This window comes from Lemur catta, chromosome 1 (assembly GCF_020740605.2).
Source record: "Lemur catta isolate mLemCat1 chromosome 1, mLemCat1.pri, whole genome shotgun sequence".
NCBI classification, from domain to species: domain Eukaryota; kingdom Metazoa; phylum Chordata; class Mammalia; order Primates; family Lemuridae; genus Lemur; species Lemur catta.
Genome location: NC_059128.1, coordinates 202,686,707 through 202,704,252, shown reverse-complemented (window position 1 = coordinate 202,704,252; position 17,546 = coordinate 202,686,707). Strand labels below are relative to the sequence as shown.

Here is a 17,546-nt window from a genome sequence, read left to right as displayed (position 1 = left end):
TAAGGACTATTATGTTCAAAATGTAATTTGGGGGATATAAAATAGGTACATTTGAATTTTTTACATTTTCATGTAGCTTGGCCAAGAACTCTTTTGGGGAAACAGTTTTAGAATCTGAATTTATTTGGGGGGTTTCTTCACACAAAGTAAAATTCATTCAATGAATATTTTCATTTTTACTCCCTTTTTGTTCAGATGAGCCTCTCATAAGAGCACATTTATTAATATTGAAAGTTTTCTTAAATATCCATACGACTCTTAACTAACTTTGACAAAATTATGGCATTTAGCTAGATAAGAATGGGAATTCTATTTATAGGACAGCCAAATGCCATGTAGGATATAGGAATCTGGCTCCCAAGGGGATATCAACTTACACTGAGATGAGCCTGCGAGTGTCTGCCAATGGTTGATAAAATAAGTTGGACCTCCAACCTGATAAGTCTATTGGAGAGACTAACTGGACTTTGACAAATGGGCATTTCATTGTGGATGGGCTGTTTCAAGAAGAGATCTCATTCAGAATCATACTTTCATGAAAAAAAACAAGACAATACCCAGGAAAGTTCTTAAAAGACATTGGTAGGTGTCTCAAGGCAATGTGTGTCCCATGAGGACACTAGTGTGAGCCTTTCTGACTTTGTGACCCCTTGGAGTCTGCTCAAGTGGTGAACTTATCATCCGTTCTCTTTTCTATGAAATTCTGTGTAGACTTAGCACAAAAGATAACAGCAACAAAGATGATCAATAGTGTTACCAATCATTAAACAGATTTCTACAAAGGAAAAATGTTTTAAGATTTGAGGAGATAATCAAATGATTTCTAAAAATGTTTGCTCATTTCTAAGAGATAAAATAAACTCAGAAATCAGGGGCTCAAAGAAAAGAAATAAGACGCAATGCTAGGCTTACCTTCCCTTTGCAGCAAAGAGCTCAAGGGGCTTGATAGGAATGTGCTATTACCTCTGAGCCAAAGGTCTTGCTCTGTAGTGGTGGTATTCATGGGGTCTTAACTGAATCTCTATGGCACTTCCAAGACAAGACTGTCAATTGCTGACCACTCAAATGACTACTAAAACATGTCACTCGAACAAAACTAATTTTATTAGACATTCTGCAGTAAGGGATGGAATTGCCTGGACAGAGTCTTGGTAGTTTCCCAGAAGAGAGACATCAAGAAATAATATTTACATAGCTTTTGGGGTTATGCTCAGAGAGTTTGTGAAGGGATTTTCAAGGAAGAGAACTAACTAGGATTGGACACAGTTTCTTACCTAGTAATTTAGGATTGGTAGACAGAGTAAGATGAGGGTCTTGAGTCAAGTCTTGCCAAATAAACTTTGTGTAGGTAGTAAACTGTTTCTCCAGGTGAACAATTTGTTGTCCTGATGGTAGAGATTTTGCCCAAATGAACAAATTTTTTTCAGACAAATTTCTTTTCAGAAATTTCTTGAAGAAAACGGTAAAGTTATTTATTTCTTGTCTAATAATCTCATTTCCCCACTTACCTGTCAAAACAGAAGTTTGAGTATAGAATTGAGTCATACCTACAATATCTGTAAACTTGAGAAGGCATTTCAGGAAAAGCAGAGGGTACCAGCAAATGATAGACAATTTAATAAATGACTGTTCCCCATAATTAATATTTATCACAATTGCATGTCCTCTTTGGGTCCTTTGCATCAATCAAGAGATATCGTAAAATTATTCAATAAAATTATTAATTCTATAAATGTTAACTTTGTGATGGATCAGAAATAAATGGAAGGAAAATAGAAAACAGGTGGGACAAAGAAATTGCCTACATAGAGAAACTGTAGTTTTTAAACATTGATTTGGATTGGAGCCAGAACAGTAGGCAAGAAATCAGACTCTAACTTATATTTCCTCAAGCCAAGAGCCCCAGGAGAAACTAATCAATAGCACTGTTCTAGGTGTCAGTCTGGCTTGCTCTTATTGAATCTCCAGGGCTTCTAACATGTAACCCAGTAAGCTTTATATATTTGTCTGCAAGCCAAGTTCCCTTGCTTATTATACAGTGCACTGGTCTGATGTTATAGATTCTGTTGGTGATGCTTGCTAATGAGGCTTTCTATTGCTTCTACTGCTGATGTCCAGCACGAGTGCTAACGCTAGTGGTGTCCTCTATCAAAGCCATCAGGAGCGTCTTCTTGGTGTCCGTACTACTGAAGTTTGCAGTACTGATGTGGAAAGGTCTTTCATATTCCTGCTTTTATGTTCATCTTAGTCTCATGGTGCCTGAGCATTGTTTTATTATTTTAAAACAGCTATTTTAGCTTTCATTTTCTTTAGATTTCAAATGTGTCTATGGTGATTCTGGCTGGGGCAAATCTAAGTGTGATCATAATTTTCTCTTTTCTTTTATGAAAGTAGGCTTTTTGTTGGCCCATATTTGCTGCTTCACTTTCCTTTTTAAGAAGTGTTATCTTCCAGAATTATCTTCAGTTCCTGAGACAGACAGACACTTGGCAGTGTTCCTCACCTGTCCTCAACCATGCTGTGATATATCTGAATTCCAAAGGACAAGCAATAGCTTAAGCGGGAACTTAAGTGAACAGTTAAGATTGGAGGGCTCATTCATGAGATTTCAGGGGACGGGAATCAGAGGAGGAAATATGAAGTATGGTGTCATCAGGGGTTGTTGGCAAAAACAGCTTTGATGGGATATAGTGTCAGCAAAGAGAGATATTAATTCCTCAGAGAACAAGGTCTACGGGAATGAAAGAACAGCTAAGGGAGAATGAGAGCAGGTGATAAGAAAAATGGACTCTCTGATATTAAAGACCCCTGAAATATGACGTCTAAAAGAAGCTAAGTAGCTACATGACCTTGGGAAGATGACCATGTTTTCTCATATTTATTTATTTTCTCATTTAAAATGAAAGAGTTTGAATTAGGTATTCTCCAAGCTTTTTGTCACTTACAAACTTCAATTCCTAGGAGAGAAACCAAATTAATATCTTAAAATGGATAAAGGCAAACTCTAACTACACCATGCATCTGACTTTCATATGATTTATAATACAAAAATTCTCTACTTTAATAAACAAGTTTTCTATTTTGGTACTCTATTTGGTAGACTTGGTATATAATAATTTGGATGATTCATAAAGAAGTAGTATGCTAAGAATTAAGAGCTGTTTTATCTTCAATTATTTACTTAAGTCTTAAAGACTAAAATCCCTTTAATATCTTAGGTGGTACAGCAAGAAGAACATTGAATAAGGAGATGAGCTGCTTTTTATGGCCATTGAAGTCAATTCATCAAGGCAGAAAAATCAGGGATATTTAAGGTAAAAGTAATTCAGATTTCTGCTGGAGAAATTTTTTAGAAATGAGGCATATACATTTTGGGGAACAAAAACTGCAGCCAACATAATTTTGTGTCTGTATGCTAAAATTTCTGGGACCAAACACATTTTCTAGTTTCTGTGCAAAATAATACTGGGGACAAGAGAAAAATAACTTAGGTACTTGTCCTAGGAAATACTTTCTCCTAGAAGTTAAGACTGTGAACCCACTTAAAAAGCATACAGTTTAATCATTAAGCCTTTTTTCAAGACCTTAGCTTTGCTGTACCCATCAGTCCAAAGTTCTTTTGTCCTAATTTTTACCCAGCTCCAACTGTTTTCTATCTTGCAATATCTGCCATAAAATCTCCTGTCCTGAGACCACGGATATTCTTCTAATTTCTATACTTTGAGACACTACTAAGACTGCCAAGGTGATGGTCTCTCTTTCTGCAGTAAGTATAACAAACTGACTTTTGCTTGATCAAAAGATGTTTCTGGCGCTATTTTGGGAGATCTCAGTTCACATCATAAACATAATTATAAACTAAATGATTAGTCTACATTATAAACTTCATTATAGCTAATGTTTACTAGTATTTCTGTATTTACAATCACACTTTCTTTAAAAATGTCTATCTGGATTGTGAAATGCTTAAACTCTTGACCTTGAAAATATCATTTTCCTATCTAAAGTGGGTTTTTTTTTCTTTTTTTAATACTTCCAGCTTGGTTTAGCTCTCAAAATTAAGATTGTCTAGTTATTTGCATTTAAGTTAAATAATAAATAAACAAAAACAGAAAAAAGCTTGCCCTGTCAAATCTTCCTACTATGGTGTGAACATTCTCTCCAAAACTCATTTTGACAATATTAAGAGGTGGGACTGTTAAGAGGTGACTAAGTCATGAGGGCTCTAACCTCATGAATAGGTTAATGCCATTATCAGGGGAGTAGGTTAGTTATCCTGAGAATGGGCTCCTGATAAAAGGATGAGTTCAGCCCAATTTCTCTCTCTTTGTCTCTTGTGAACTTCCTCACCACAGGATGTCCTTCTACCATGTGATGACACAGAAAAAAGGCTTTTACCAGATGTGGCCCCTTGATCCTGGACTTTCCAGCCTCCAGAACCCTGCCAAATAAATCTCCTTTTTTTCTTAATAAATTACTTTGTCTGTGGTATTCTGTTATAGCAGCAGAAAATGCACCGAGACACCACCCTACAGCTTTTGTCATTTTCCCCTCTATTAACTCTGTCTTGGGGTTGATTAGAAGTCAGCTTGCTGACTTTCATTTACATGCTGTGTTGAAGCTTGGACTCTGTTTGCAGTCTGTTGAATTTATTGACTAAAAGTCCCTTGAGCCATTGAAGACTCTCTGAGTTACTGTTTGAAAGATGCCACCTGTAGGCAATTGAAGCTTTTTGCCTGCTACCATTTCCTTCATGAGCAATTTATTGTAGCTTTAAAAAAACAAAACAAAACACTTATTCCAATGTACTGGTTGTTTTATTTGCTTAAAATATACAAACATGAGATAAGGGAAAAATGAAAACTATGACCCAGGAAAAGCTCCAGGAACACATCTACCACAAAGTCATTCTAGGGGGTTAACAAAAGGCTGTAAATTTGGAATGATTTTTCTTTGGCTGAAGCAAGTTCTGTGCTAGTGATGGTGAAGTCAGCACAAGATTTGTTTTCCAACAATCTTGATACTTCTTTTCTAAAAGAAAGCCCTGAAATTTAAGGGGTCAACCTGTTTCTGAATCTAGATATAAAATGAACAAGAAAGCAAAGGACTAACAACAAGAATAAAGTTTATCCAGAATCCTGATATATTTTTCACAGAGCTTAGAAATATGGGTTTGTTGTTGGTAACCCTGCTAACATTAGAACCCTCATTCTCAACTCCCCAAAAAGAAGATAGGGGAATTTAGGGTTCATCCCCCATGATAGGACTGTTTCTATACTCTGTGCTCTCAGACATGAAGAAATGTTTGAGTCAGCTTAATCAAAATGACAGACAAAGTTCTGGGATTATAGAGGAAGGTCAGTGCTTGAGATAACAATATATATCTTAGCTGCTTTTGTAAACACAGTTTTTACATTGGAACCTATGGAATAAAGTATAGAGATTGAATTAAGATCGAATTTCATCATGGAACAATCAGCACCTTGTTTTCTCTGATCCACATGTTTTTCTGAGACATTGAATATTATTTTTCTTTTTCCTAGTTGTACATTTTACCCTTTTTAATATTCTAGTTTTCATTTATATCATTTCCATGTGTGTATACAGAAAAGACACATCAAATCATGCCTTCACTGGCCAACTTGATTGATGATTTTGCACAAAGTTCTAAAATTATTTTAATTGGCACTTAATATTTTAAAATTAAGTTTTCATGTAAAAATTCTGAGTTTTGGCCTTTGTTAAAAAATCAGATGATCTGAAAATACTGGGCCTATATTCTTGTCCAGCAATGATTTCCTGAGTGATTAGTTGAGTAAAAGCTAATCTTTTTAGACAGGGCCTACCAACCAATATTACCACAACTTCCAATTTTCCTTTACATACTGTCAGATGCATTCTTTTCATTATCTGTCTGGCTCTTGCAATTATTTGAGTTTATGTCCCTTAATATAGACGAAGGGGAGGGTAGCATTTAATGAGACTGGTGAGTTGAGTACTATCAAGATGGTGTAGTGTCTTGGATTTGGGATTTTGAATTAATTGTTTTAAGGAAGGGAAAGCAATCTCATGTAAACAACTTAGTACTCTCATGAAGTAGGTAGTATATTCTACTTTTATAGATAAGACGACTGACATTCAATGAGTTGCAGCATCTTTTCCAGGTTCACTGAGCTTCTATGACTACATCAGACATATGGGTTTCTGTTTCTAAAACTCATATGCCTTTATTGTGCTATTCTGACTAACATAATTCTCTAGAATGGAATTGGAGATCATCTATCAGATTAACATCAAACTAGCAATTGAAGGTGATAGTAAATAGCATATGATCCTTATGTATGGTGCTATAGCTGATTATATTTCTTTTGGGTTGGATTAGGGTTAGGGTAGGAAACCAGAGACAAGACAGATCCTGCCTCTGAATATCAAGTGTCCCTGACATGGTGATAAGGCAGAAATAGAAGTTACTAGGAATCAGGCTAGACCTGATAATAAAATATTTGAATACTATGGAATTTAATTATAAAAACCAAATCCATAAGTCAGTGTGCCATTGTCTTCATTTACCATGATGAATAGATCTATGTGAATGATTGAACAACATCACGGTATGGTTTAAGGTTAGGTGCACTGGTCCAAAGAGGGTAAATACATTCAGGAAGTTGAACCATAAAACAGAAAGTTGCATAGGCAGCATCAACTCAGAATAAAAGGATTCCTTAATTAGAATTCTTCCCTCCCTCCCTTCCTTTCTTCCTTCCTTCCTTCCCCTTTCCTTCCTTCCTTCCCTCCTTCCTTTTCTCTTTTTGCCTTTCATAAACACATAATGAGTTTCTACTATGTTCGTGGCTTTCTGCTAGTATTGGGGATACAGTGGTAAGCCAAATACGTAGGCTGATACAAATAAATATATAAAATATGGTAGGATAAGGAAGTAGAAAAAATAAAATGAGAATCTAATGATGTAATTTAGCTAGATTGTCATATTCGATGACTCTCATATAATATAGCATTTAAGGCAAATCTGGAAAGAAGAGCTGCAGCTTTTCAGGTAAAACATGCATGGAGGAGCATTTCTGCTAATAGAAATTGCAGGAATAATAGCAGGAATGGGTGTGGCTGAGAAAGAAATTCAAAAATGGATAATGTTGCTGGTATGTCATGAGCAAATCAGAGCATATCATGACTATGACTGCCAGATAAAATATAGGGCCCCCATTTAAATTTGAATTTCAGATAAACAATGAATAATTTTGTATTAATAAGTATAGGACACACTGTTTACCTGGAATCCTAGGCATGACCTGAGAGTGCAGAGAATGAGGGCAGCCACATGAAGCAGGAGCTTGAAGACGCTTTAAAAGCTTTTATTCCATTCTAAGTTCAAAGAGAATGAATTTGAGCAAGTGAGGGATATGATCCAATTTATTCTTTAAAAACATTGTTCTGCTGCACTGTGGAGATTGTTTTAAAGGGGTAAGAATGGAAGTAGAGAGATAGTAAGGAGATTATTGAAAGAGTTCAGTTCAGAAAAGGTGGTATCTTTTCTTGCATTTCAAAATATTACATGGGTACAAATGTTTTTGGTAATGTGGATCACTTTTGTAGTGATTGAGTCAGGGCTATAAGTGTGCCCATCACCCAGATAGTGTTCATTGTATCCATTAGGTAGGTTTTCACCCATCACCTCCTCTCCTCTCCCTGCTTCTTGATTTCCACTGAGTTTTACTTCCCTTTGTGCACACATGTGCTCATCAGTTAGTTCTAATTTAATAGTGAGTACATGTGGTGTGTGTTTTTCCATTTTTTAGATACTTCACTTAGGATAATGGTCTCCAGTTCCATCCACATTGCTGCAAAAAGCATCAGTTAATTCCATGAGTACTATTCCATGCTATACATATACCACAATCCACTCATGTACTGATAGGCACTTGGGTTGATTCCATATCCTTGCAGTTGTGAATTATGGTGCAATATTGATTTGAGTGCAGGTATCTTTTTGACAAAATGACTTCTTTTTCTTTGGATAAATACCCAGTGAGATACAGTGAGATTACTGGATCAAATGGTAGGTCTACTTTTAGTTCTTTGAGGAATCTTCATACAGTTTTCCATAGAGGTTGTACTAATTTGCAGTCCCACCAACAGTGTTGCAGCATTCCTTTCTCTCTGCATCCACACTAGCAAAATTCCAAAACTTGTTTTTGGAAGTTTTTCTTTTTTTTTTTTTTGAGACAGAGTCTCACTCCTGTTGCCCGGGCTAAAGTGAGTGCCGTGGCGTCAGCCTAGCTCACAGCAACCTCAAACTCCTGGGCTTATGCGATCCTACTGCCTCAGCCTCCCGAGTAGCTGGGACTACAGGCATGTGCCGCCATGCCCGGCTAATTTTTTCTCTATATATTTTTAGTTGGCCAGATAATTTCTTTCTATTTTTTAGTAGAGATGGGGTCTCACTCTTGCTCAGGCTGGTCTCGAACTCCCGACCTCAAGCGATCCACCCGCCTTGGCCTCCCAGAGTGCTAGGATTACAGGCGTGAGCCACTGCCCCTGGCCTTGTTTTTGGAATTTTTAATAAAAGCCATTCTAACTGGGATAAGGTGATATCTCATTGTGGTTTTAATGTTTGCATTTCCTTGCTGATTAGTGACATTTCATATTTTTTCGTATGTTTATTTTACATTTGTCTGTCTTCTTTTGGAAAGCTTCTGTTCATGTCTTTTGTCCACTTTTAATGGTTTTCTTGCTGATTTGCTTGAGTTCTTTGTAGATTCTGGTTATTAGCCCTTTATCAGATGTATAGCTTGTGAATATTTTCTCCCTTTCTGTAGGTTGTCTATTTGCTCTGTTGATTATTTCCTTAGCTGTGCAGAATAAATTCAGCAAAGTCTCAGGGTACAAATCAATGTGCACAAATAAGTAGCATTCCAATACACCAATAACAGTCAAGCTGAGAGTCAAACCAAGGAGGAGAAAGATATCTACAAAGAAAACCATGAAACACCGAAGAAAGAAATCACAGATGACACAAACAAATGGAAGAACATATCATACTCATGGATCAGTAGAATCAACATTGTTAAAATGTCCATGCTACCCAAAGTAATTTACAGATTCAATGTATTCCTCATCAAAATACTAATGTCATATTTCACAGGTCTAGAAAAAATAGTTCTATGCTTCATTTGGAACTAGGAAATAGCCCAAATAGCCAAAGCAATTGTAAGCAAAAGGAACAAATTGGGAGGCATCATATTACTAGACTTTGAACTATACCATAAGGCCATAGTAATCAAAACATCATGGTATTGACACAAAAATAGAGATATAGACCAATGGAATAGAATAGAGAACCCATATATAAAACCATCCACGTGCAGCCAACTGATCTTTGTCAAAGCAGACAACAATATACACTGGAGAAAAGAATCCCTATTTAATAAATGGTGCTGGGGAAATTTGATAGTCATATGCAGAAGAATAAAACAGGATCCATATCTCTCACCACTCACAACAAATAATTCAAGATGGCTAGAAGACTTAAATATAAGACATGAAACCATGAGAATTCTAGAAGAAAATGTAGGAAAAACTCTTCTAGATATTGGCCTAGGCAAAGAATTTATGACTAAGACCCCAATGGCAATTACAGCAACAAAAAGAAAAGATGGTATCTTTTCCTGAAATTGTGGCAGGAATGATGAAAAAAGTGCTTTGATTGTAGGTGTTTTGTGGAATCAAGGAAGACTTGTGGCTAATGGGAGATGAAGTTATTCTAATGAGATCAGGCATGTTCAGGGTGGTATGGCCATAGACAGGAGATGAGGTTATGAAAGATAATTCAGGTAGAAGGTTAAGGGGTCATGTTCTAAAATGTAGAGAAGCAAATCTTGGGAGAATGTTTGAAGAAGAATTTCAAAAGTTTATATTTGTCCATGTTAAATCTGGGATACTTGTAAGATGTTCAAGTATAGACATCAGTTGGCAGATGGATATGTAGGTCTTGGACTAAGGAAAGAACTGTGGGCTAAAAATATAAATATGTCTTCAGTCACGTTATATTTAATAATATAACAGAATAAGTAACAGAATGGTTTCTCTATTGTTTGGTCTGCCTTAAATCACTCTATTCTAATTTCATTCTGAAAATATACCTTGTAGGTTATTTTATTCTTAATTATTATGGGTACATAATAGTTATATATCTTTAAACGGTACATGTGATGCTTTGTACAGGCAAAAAATGTGAATTAAGCAAATCAGGGTTATTGGAGTGTCCACCAATTCAGACATTTATCGTTCCTTTGTGTTAGGAAACATTCTAATTCCACTCTTTTAGTTATTTTAAAGTATATCCTAACATTGTTGACTATACTCATTTTACTGTGCTATCAAATATTGCTCATTCTATCTAATTATCTAACTATATTTTTGTACCTTTTAACCATCCTCATTTTGTCTAACCCTCCACACTGCAATTTCCAGCCTCTGGAAACCATCATTCTACTCTCTGTCTCCATGAGATCAATTGTTTTTAATATTTAGCTCCCACATATGAGTGAGAACATGTGAGATTTGTCTTTCAGTGCTTGCTTTATTTTACTAACATAATGTTCTCCAGTTCTATGAAAAAATGCTCAACATCATTAGTCATCAGAGAAACGCAAATCAAAAATCAAAACTACAATGAGATATCATCTCACCCCAGTTGAAATGGCTTTTATCAAAAAGGTAATAACGAATGCTGGCAAAGATGTGCAGAAAGGGGAACCTTCTTACACTGTTGGTGGGAATTTAAATTAGTGCAACCACTCTGGAGAACAGTACAGAGATTCCTTGAAAAACTGAAAATATATCTTGTGTTTTTGATAGACAACCAGAAAATAATCTGTTTTAATATGCAAGATATTTAAAGAAATATTTGAAGAAATATTTCTTAGGGTCAGTTACTATTAAAATGGCCATCTGTTATCTTTTGATTCTCTTTCCTTTCCATATAAAGAGTAACACCTAAACTTGCCACTCCCCAACGTGGGAGAGAATCATGGCCCACTTGCCACCCATTCTCCCTCACTGCCTTCCCCAGGGCCCAACCATCTTGCCAGTCTGATAATTCCTGGGTTAGTATGTCAGATTGCTTGAAGGAAGGAGAGAATAAAGGTAAGGAAATTTTAGATTTTTGGAAGACTTTTGTAACGATCCAGGTCAGAGATGATTAGATAGTAAACGAGGGGGGAAAATTGAGAGCAATTTCAGGTGTGAGATTGACAGAATTTGAAAGCTGACTGAAGATAAGCTGCAAGGGTAGAGGATGGTTTAAGAAATTTGATTCCAGTGTCTTTTCCTCCACACAGTGAAGAGCTAAAACATGGAAGGATTTCTCAAAGATTTCTACCACTAACTCAAGCAAAGAGGCTGGCTTGCAGTAGTGGAATTTAGTAGAGGTAAAATTTAGGAATTTCTGAAAGAGCTAGATACAGCTGCTAGATCTAGAGATACAGTGGCAGGCAAGGAGCCTGCTGCATGCCTCCTCACCTGACATATGGAGGTAAGCAGCTGCCTCCGTCCATTGTTTTTTTGGAAGGGTAGGAGATGTCATCACCATTAAGATCCTTTAGTCTAGGAATAATCATGGTCCTGAGAACATGAAATTAGAGAAGATTACACATTAGTGGAAAAGGCAGCATTTTTTTCCTCCTTTCTCACTCTGTCTTTCAGCTTAAAGCACTGAGTTCTAAAACAGTTTTATTTATCTATACTGTAACATTAATAGTCAGGAAAGTTGTAAAAGAGATTGATTTTCTTGCATCTTAAAAAAAAAACTTTGCTGAGCACCTATCATCTTTACTAAATAGAAATGTTTGGCATGTGTACATTACAGGTTATGTATGATATTATTTCAAATTTGAAGAAATTCCAGCATTTTTTTATTCACTTTTATTATATTTATTTTATATATTTTATTATATTTTTATTGAGCCTATGTGTAGAATATTATGTTAAAAACTCTTTAAATTAATTTATTAGTTATATTTCAAAATTCCCCTATGAGACATGTGGGTGGCAAATTATATATTACACATTCTTTTCATGGTCATATTGTGAATGAGATTTCAGTCCTTTTGCACATAAATAGTGCCTCTTCTTGCAATAGTTTTAATAATAGGATTCTAAGTTAAACTGAAGAAAGCAAATTACTAAAAACTCAGATAGTCAACAAAAAATATAATAATACTATGTACATCAAAAAATGAGTAAATGAAACTTCAGCTATATATAACACTTTAGTAATCAGTTTCTTATGTGAATAATCTATATATTTGGAGGATGTAGCACTAGGACAACACAAACAAATTATATTGGCTTTGTAGACGGGACCACTCAAGAGGAAAAGGGAAAATAATTTGAACTTACATGCTTAGGGGAGAAAACATAATTTCTTTTCTTTCCCTTTTCAAGTTCTTGGTTGAGACAGTCTCCTGAAAACAAAAGTCAGATTAACAAAAGAAAAACAAACAAGTTTATTAACACAGGCTGTATCCATCACATGGAAGTGATCTCAGTTCAAAAGTATTTCTCTCTCAAGGCAGTGGTTTAGGGGTTTTACTTAAAAAGTATTTTAATAAAGAGCCATAAATCCTATATAATGACAAGACAAAGAAGACAGTATCTTCAGGCTTCCAAAAGGCAGGAAAATGTGTGAAAGTAAATTTATGGGAAGAGTAAAATCTGCTCCTAGATCCTCTGGCGCCTCTATCTCTAACCTCTGTTTCTGAACCGATAAGCAAATGTTGTGAATGGGTTAACCTTTAGGTAGAAAAGGCAGAGAGGAAGGGCAGAGTGTGCTCTTGCATTGTAACCCTTTTTTTTTAACTCAACAATCCCTAATATTTTAGAGAGGATTATTTTGGTTTTCTTCAATGCATAAACCTAGATTAATAAAATCCACATGGCAGCTCTTTTTAAAGCATCAAGCAGTATTTCAAATACTCTATTGAATTTTGTACTATAAAATACAGAAAATCAACTAGGATTTGACTAATACATGCAACAATTTCCTTTTTTTCATTGTCAAGATTTTACTTTAGTAAGTGAAGATTGTACAGAGTAATCTTGAATGTTTTGTGCATTTCATGTTGTACATATACTTTTGGATAGAATTTATTATTAGATAAATATATTATTAGATATATTAAATATATAGATATATAAGGTAATATATTAAATATATAGATATATTAAATAGGTATTAGATAGAATGTTAAATATGTATTAGAATATTAAATGTGTTAAATATAATATTATATAAGATAAATATATTAGATAAATGTAGTAGTAAAATGAACATGAATCTCTTAATCACTTCATAGTCTTAGAGTCAATTTAAAGTTGCTACCTGTTACCGTGATATCATCAACTACTTGATTCACCTTACATATTTGGCACATATTTTTCTTAAAAGCCTCAAGAGTGACATATCCAGCTCAATCTTCCAGGTAGTGTCACAATTACTTTAGACAAAACAGGTGACATGCTTTTTCTTTCTTTGATATTACATAAGCTGGATAAATGTTTTTAGAATTCTCATGAACAATTGCTTTGGGTTCCAAACCCTTAGTGGGAGATGGCGGGGCAGGTACTAAGGTGAAGTTAAGAAGTGACTGAGTGGAGTAGCAAATGGGAAGAAAGGATTCATTGTCCATGCTTTGAAAGGAGCCCGTAAGCACACATACTTATAACAATATAACAATAATGATAATAAGAATAGTAATAATAATGACAATAAAGTAGACTTTTTAGCTATTCTAATACAACTCTTAGGTAACCTCTACAGTATCCAAAATAATGTTACATATTTCCTTATATGATCTTCAATGTAAAATGGGGATGTTGCCTTACTATTAAATTTAGAATAATTAAGATATTAAAGATAGCCTATTTGGATATTGCTAGACTTAGAAATGGCAAGAACTTTCTGGGTTCCTACCACCTGATGATTATAGAAGGATAATTAGTATAAGCTATCTATTACGGAGCTTAGGATCCAGCATTCTCTAGAATTCTACAGGTGTTTCTGATATATGGAAGGTTTAAGTACATTTATATAGAGTAAAAGTAACACAAAATCAGAGTTGATTTCTTTTCATGGCTTGTTGGCCAATTTCTGAGTGTTAGTTGAATTGGCATATATGGTTGTATTTCAATTTCAAAAAGAACAAATATGGAAAAGGTTCATAATCAATAAACTTCTGGTGCTGTTTTGGATTTTATTAGTAGTTTTCTGCACCCTACATATCTCTTTTGGAATCTGTGCATCTATAATACTTATGGTAATAACTTATATTTTGAAGGATAATGATAAATCTGCCATTTACTGATGGCTTTGTAGGCATTGTGAGATGCCAATCCTCACAGTGTCTTGATAGATATGTATTATTATCATAATTTTATAGATTATGATGGGGTTGTGAGAGGATCCAGCTAATAAGTGGCAGAAACCAGAACCAAAATGCATGTCTATTTGTCTCTGTAACTTGAGTTCTTTTCTCTACAAGAATAAGATTCTGTTTCTAATATAAGATTTAATTTGTTATATTAATAGTTTGAAAGTCAATTCATAGATATTTCCCAATTTATTTTCACAGCCACAACATGGGCTACATTGGTTAGCTAAACCAGAGTTAAAATTCTGTTTGGGGACCCAAATGCCTCTCTCAGTTTAAATATTCACAACTTATTTTAAATTCCATGACTCTACTATCTCTATTTTCTTTTCCTGTAGACTAAGCTCCTAATTTGTACAAGGAACTGGAGAAATGAAAAGATGTAAAAGATGCTGTCCAGACCTAATAAAGAGTTTCCGGTATGTTATAGTTCAGACATACACACTTATAAGTATAATTAACAGTACAAAGAAATATTCACATACATAAAGACAAAAGAGGCAACAGAAGTTCAGAGGAAAGATCTGTGTGTGTGTGTGTGTGTGTGTGTATGTGTGTGTGTGTGTGTGTGTGTGTAATCAGAGAGGTGGGACTTGAGTTGAAACTTGAGGAAGGGTAACATTTAGATAGATAGAATGATTGGAGATTGCATATTAGATATGGGAAAAGAAATGAGTGGTATGTGGTTTCTGAAGGTGTTGAAGGTAAGTGTGGCCTTTATCTTTGATAATCTTCCTTGGCAATCAAAAAATACTTTACTTTTTGATAGAAGCCTGTAGTAAGTCATTCTTCCCAGGTTTAGACAATTCTCAGAGGCTGAGAGCCAAGATTTATTTTTTCTTTCTCAGGACAATTTTCCTTTTGTGATTACATAGAAATGATTCTTTTTTTTTTTTTTCTTTTCTTTCTTTTTTTTTTTTTTTAAGAGACAGGATCTCATTCTGCCACCCAGGCTGGAATGCAGTGATGTGATCCTGGACTCAAGTGATCCTCTCACCTCAGCTTCCTGAGTAGCTGGAACTACAGGCTCATATCACCATGCCTGGCTAATTTTTAAATTTTTTTTTTGTAGTGATGTTGTTTGTCTGTGTTGTACAGGCTGGTCTTAAACTCCTGACCTTAAGCAATCCTCCCACCTCAGCCTCAGCTGGGATTATAGGTGTTAGCGATTGTGTCTGGCCCATAGGAGTAATTTCAAAGCATCTGCAAAAAGAGTCAAAATAATTCTTTACCTTTGTTTTTCATTATCTGCTATGTAAATGTACTAAACACCTTTCTATATCATCCCAGGTCAAATCACTCCACATTTCAAAATGGCAAGCATTTCATCAGCAATTGCAAATTTCCTCATGTTATACTTATATTCTTTCCTTTCAGTGATTAAATTCTGCATTTGAAAAATTGAGTTCCTTTTGTTCATGATCCACCAGTAATCATTGGATGATTTTTTTTTTAATTTTCTGGCTACATAATTTTTTCCTTTTTTTCTTTTTAATTATTATGAGTACATAACAGTTGTATATTTGTAGGGTACTTGTGGTAATTTGATACAGGCATAATGTGAATTAATCAAATCAGGATAATCAGGGTATCCATCACCTAAGGCATTTATCATTTCTTTGTGTTAGGAACACTGCAACTCCATTCATTTAGTTATTTTAAAGTCTACCCTAACTCAGCAGTCCCCAAACTTTTCTGGACCCAGGATCATTTTCACAGAGACAATTTTTCCATGGACCATGAAGCAGAGAGATGGTTTCGGGATGATTCAAGCCTATTACATTTATTGTACACTTTATTTCTGTTATTATTACATTGTAATATATAATGAAATAATTATATAACTCACCGTAGGTTGGGGACCCCTGCCCTAACTTATTGTTGATTATACTCACTTTGTTGTGTTATAAAAGATTGTTTATTCTATCTAATTATCTAACTATATTTTTGTACCCATTAACCACCCTCTCTTTATCTGCTCCACCCAACTACCTTTCCAAGCCTTTGGTAACCATCATTCTACTCTCTGTTTTCATAAGGCCAATGTTTTAAATATGTATCTCCCACATATGAGTGAGAACATGCGAGATTTGTCTTTCTGTGTTTGGTTTATTTCACTTAACATAATATTCTCTAGCTCCATCCAGGTTGTTGCAAATTCAGGATTTAATTTAATTCTTTGTAGCTATATAATATTCTATAGTGTATAAGTATCACAGTTTCTTTATCTACTTATATGTTGATGGACACTGAAATGGTTCCAAATCTTGGATATCATCATTAGTGCTGCAGTAAACATGGAAGTGCAGGTATCTTTTTGATATACTGAATTTCCTTCCTTCAGATATATACCCATAGTGGTTGCACTAATTTACATTCTTACCAATAGTATAAGAGGGCTCACCTTTCTCCACATCCTCGCCAGCATTCATTATTGCCTGTCTTTTTGATAAAAGACATTTAACTGGCATGAGATGATATTTCATTGTAGTTTTAATTTGCCTTTCTCTGATGACTAATGATGTCCAGCATTTTTTCATATACCTGTTGGCCATTTGTATGTTTTCTTTTGAGAAATGTGTATTCAGATCCTTTGCCCATTTTTTAATCAGCTAATTTAATTTTTTCCTACTAAATTTTTGCAGCTATTTACATATTTTAGTTATTAGTTCCTTTTTAGATGAGTAGTTTGAAAATATTTTCTCCCATTCTATGGGTTGTCTCTTAACTTTGTTGATAGTTTCTTTGACTGTGCAGAAGATTTTAGCTTGATGTGGTCCCATTTGTCCAATTTTGCTTTGGTTGCCTGTACCTCATGGGTATTACTCAAGAAGTCCTTGTCCAGACCAATGTCCTGAAGCATTTCCTCAACATTTTCCTTTAGTAGTTTCATAATTTCAGGTCTTAGATTTAAGACTTTAATTCATTTTGATTCACTTTTTGTATATGGTGAGAGATAAGGGTCTAATTTCATTCTTTTGCTTGTGTGTATCCAGTTTCCCCAGGACCATTTATTGAAGAGGCATTTCTTTCTCCATTTTATGGCACCTTTGTTGATAATAAGTTCAATACAGACAAGTGATTTACTTCTGGATTCTC

The 17,546-nt window shown here is 34.9% G+C and overlaps 1 pseudogene; it reads right to left on the bottom strand.

The window, feature by feature from the left end:
* The window catches only part of LOC123646357, a 152,184-nt pseudogene extending 140,548 nt beyond the window's left edge, over positions 1-11,636 (bottom strand).
* Positions 11,637-17,546: the final 5,910 nt, after the last annotated feature.